Raw genomic sequence first — 4,786 nt, 5'->3', positions numbered from 1 at the left:
GCTATTTTGGCAACATATGAACTCACCTTCATACTTCAATATCAAAAATAGTAGATGGTAATCTCAAACATGAACCCTAGTTCCATGAACTCATGGAACCCTAGTAGGATGTATTTGTTTGCTTTCTGCATTATTCTATTATGCTAACATTCAAAGTTTGTGATATAGTAAGATAAATTTGTACTTCACATTTTTTTTTTTACTGAATACTCCATTTACAGGGAGAAGGAAGGGCCTTCTTTAGCTAGAGTGTCACATGAGGGAGCTTCTGAACAGCATTATACGGACGTAATGAAAGGAGAGATTTGTCCTACATTTGGTGGAGATTTCTGTGAAATACATTTACCCAACTTCAGGGAATCACTCCATACTGTCAAGAAACAAATCACCACCATTTGGAGACTTTTTGGTAAGTGAGCAAGGGAGTTAAAGACAGGAAAAAAATTGTACTATTTAACATTTTTGAGCAATCTACATTTTTCTAAGAACTGTATGATTAAACAAAGAACAGCCCTGTAACCACAGTCTTATCTAATAGATGTGCTACAAAGGAAGAAAGGAATGGGGTGAAAAAACAAATCAATTTAATAAAATATAAAAGCAGTACAATGCTGTTAATATACACAATTCACAGCTATCTTATAATTCTTTATAGTAAGTGGGACTATTGAAGCTAATTTCCCAAACATGAATTTTTCTAGGTGTAGTTGTAGCAGCCATATTAAGATATGCAAATTATCTTTAGTTCAAATTGTAAACAAACTGTCTAAACATAATCTGACAGTGGATTACAATACCATATGATAGTTAAAAATGCACTGTCATTTAATCAAAGAACAAAAAAAATATTTTAATACAAAGGAGCAGTTGCATAACTGAAGCACATTACACCCACTCTATTCTGAAATTGTTTCAGAAAAATTTATAATAAAGATTTAGTATTAAATCTGTGGAAATGAAAAGAAAGCCACCACTGCTAGTAACAGCGTGACTTAAAGCAGGGATGGGCAGCCTATGTGCTTGGTGGTCTCTTGGGCAACTCATTGTGGAGCCCAGAATGGATAAAACCTTATTTAAAAACATTATCCCCAATTCTGGGGTGGGAGGGCAGTTTAACACTTGCAGAACGTAATGGTAGATATCTTAGAAAGAGGCATGAAAGTCAGCCTAACCCACCACACAGGGTTGTTGGAGTTAAAATGGGAAGCAGGAACATCCTGTACGGCCTCTTGAGTTGTACAAAATAAAAGCAGGATATAAATCTAATAAACTAAATTAAATTATTCCAGTAAGAACTTAATAAAAGACTTTAAATGAATGACAAAGGCATATAATTATCTATTTTTAAGCACAACACCCCTTAATCCACCCCCCTGGATTAAATTTAGGATTTTGCAAGACATGAAAGAATGTGGTACACTGGCTGTACCAAATCTCAAGCTGTATTATCAAGCCAGTTGTTTAACCTGATTGAATCATACCACCATACCACTGGGTTACCTCTACTGAGGAACAGGACTCCTAGGAGGCTTGCAAAAATATCTTTGCTTGGACACAAACAGAAGTGTCCAGTCTACAGATTACTTGATCATAAATAGTATACTAAAAGTATGGGATAGATATACAAGAATAAGTTCAGACTTATTGCCCTTGCTTCAGTACTAAATAATATTTATTTTCATGAAGATTAATCTAGAAAAAAATGATCACCAGAGAGATAATTTGTAAATATTGCAAGATTTAATCTTCAAGAAAGCAAAGATGCTATCTTTCAAGACTCGTCTGTGGAATATTCGGAATTACTTCATTGATTCCAACACCTTCAAGTAAGTAGTATAGCTCAAAAGGAATGACAAAAATAAGATGGAATGCTCAGAGATTTGATTACTGTAAATTTGAAAAACTTGTAACACAAAATTCAGAACATCTATTGCAGTTTGTTTATAAATTGTTATAGAAGTACGATTAAGAAACTGAACAAGTCAAAGATTGTATGATTAAATGGATGCAGAATTTAAACAGACCTAGATATGCAGCAGTGGGAATACCAATGGAAGATAAACATCTAATTTACTGTATATAAATGAATTTACTGAGGGAAAATTAGTACTTTTTTTAGTTGATAAATTACTCCAATATTTATCACCAAAATAAATAACTCATATAAATAATGCTGGAAATGCAATAATCGGGTTGGATCAGTTTTTCACACTTGGTGACTATCTCAGAACTGAACAATTCTGAAAGACGATCACCACAGTATAAAACAAATCTTAAATAGTAACTGTTCTTTCTTGTCATTTTTCTGCTAGGCATAACGAAGCCTTATATATTTTATTTATTTACTATCTTCTTTATTATTTTGCTATAAATAACTCAGGGCAGGGAACATACCTATTATTCCTTCCTCCTCTTTTCCCCACAACCACCACCCTGAGTTGGGCTGAGAGAGAGTGACCTGCCCAAGGTCACCCAGCTGGCTTTCATGCCTTAAGGCAGGACTAGAAGTCTCTGTCTCCTGGTTTCTAGCCTGTTGCCTTAACCACTAGACCAAACTGGCTGTCTACAAAGTATACAGGTTTGGCTCTGTATATGACAACAGCTGCCAGGATACTGTATGCCTTTTACTGGAAATTACATGGAATTACTTTAGAACGGCAGACTAAGCTGTGGAAGTATGCATCAATGAAAAAAATTACTTCATCCTTAACAAACAAGTCTGATAAGGAATTTAATCTGCAACCCCCTTTTAGACTATAATTCCACGTATGGACTTGTACATCCTAAATTTGGATTTCCCATAAGGTTTTAAAATATTAGCTTTTGCCTGACTCATTATAAGAGTAAACTTAAATTAGACAAACTCCTATGGTTTATTTTGATTATTTTTATCATATAGGTTGTCTTTGATAAGTATTATTGATCTTCCTTAAAAGTTAAAACTGATATAAGATTATATAGTACTAATCTAATGTTAGTTTGAAAATTCTTGCTCAGCTTTACACAGCTTGTAAATCTTATTTATGTTTTCTTTGTTGCACTTTTAAATATATGCTAAAATAAAATAAAAATGCACAAAAATATTGCAGAGTTTAAGCTATCCACTGTAGCTATAGAAATACTACTTTCCAAAGTGGGCAGATTTTCCTGTTTTGGGGTAGTTTTAAGGGGCAAAATATCCCCTTAATTGGTGCCTCTGTAAAGCTTAGAGAACCAATTTTGCCACTTCAAAAACCAAAATATCCATCTCCCCAATCTGGTAATACCATGGTGTAACAAACCCATAGCTTCTATGGCTCTTAGGACACAAAGACATAGGGTTGACTACTCTTAAATGACATATGCCTCATGTGGCGCAGTGGTAGGCAGCAGTATTGCAACTGAAACTCTCCCCATGACCTGAGTTCAATCCCAGCCGAAGTGGATTCCCAGGTAGCCGGCTCAGGTCGACTCAGTCTTCCATCCTTCTGAGGTTGGTAAAATGAGTACCCAGCTTGCTGGGGAAGGTGACGACTGGGGAAGGCAATGGAAAACCACCCTGCTATAGTCTGCCAAGAAAACGTGGCAAAAGCGGCATCTCCCCCAAGGGTCAGACATGACTCGGTGCTTGCACAGGGGACCTTTCACCGTTTTCCCCCCACTCTTAAATGACACAAAATCGATGAACTCACAGAGATGTACTTTTCAAGATGATTCTGTTAAGAAACAGCAGTATGGTTGTAAAATAAATTTTAAGTGGAAATCTTAAGGACAAGTTCATAAGCATTTTCACTGATTTTGCTATAATAGTATTCTAGTCAAGTTCATTATACATATGAAAGATCACTGAATGACAGGGTACAATTCTGATAGCAGTCCTGCTACTTAGAAACAACTGACCTGTATCCAAACATGTTACCTGAAAGAATTGAAGGAGAATTTATTACTGAAGTGCCAAAGCTGTTATTGATTCAGAATTTTTCAGCTTTTTAAAATTAAGAAGTTGATACATTGAAATAATATAAATTATAATGAAGTGTTCTTAGATCCATAAAATCTTGTACAGTCTCTGTGGCAAAAACAGTTATGTGGCTTTTAACAAGAATTTAATGTCTTTCCCTTGCAGTAGCTTGGTTTCCATCCCATAATATACATTTAGTTTTTTCTTTGGACAATTTAAATTCCATCAAAATGTCAAGGAAAAAATGCTAGTAAAATATTTGGGGAATTCTATTATTTTACATTTACTATATCCCTCTTTGGGGGAGATGGGTGGTAACAAAATTTGAATAAAATATTTATTGAAATATATTTTCTCAACAGTGTTATCACATAAGTCTGGCCTATATGCCAGTGTATAAGTTAATGCTTTACTGCAATTTAATTTTCAGTTTGATCCAGTTTTTTAATTTAGGAACATGGGACCCCATGGACAAATTTACAATTTTATAAGCAGCTGTAATCAACTAGTTTCCAAAGTTTTGAATTCAGTAATTCAAAAATGCTCAAGTGAATTATCAAAAGCCTTAAAGCATGGAATATATAAATACAGCTAAATATAAACAGTCTTAATACACAATTTGTAGATTATTACTGATTTTGATAAACAAACTGATACGTGGCATATACTAGCCCTCCCCAAAACTGTGTCCTCCAAATGTATTAGACTACCAGTTTCATAATTCCCTAGTCAGCATGACCAAATATTGGAAATTAAAGTAACTGAAATGCAATTTGTGTAGAGGGTGCCAAGTTGGGGTAGGCTGGCATATACAGTAAAGAGTGGAAAAAACACAGAAGGCATTGG

The sequence above is a fragment of the Candoia aspera genome, chromosome 3 (genome assembly GCF_035149785.1).
Source record: "Candoia aspera isolate rCanAsp1 chromosome 3, rCanAsp1.hap2, whole genome shotgun sequence".
Classification (NCBI taxonomy): domain Eukaryota; kingdom Metazoa; phylum Chordata; class Lepidosauria; order Squamata; family Boidae; genus Candoia; species Candoia aspera.
This window is presented reverse-complemented; position numbering follows the sequence as displayed.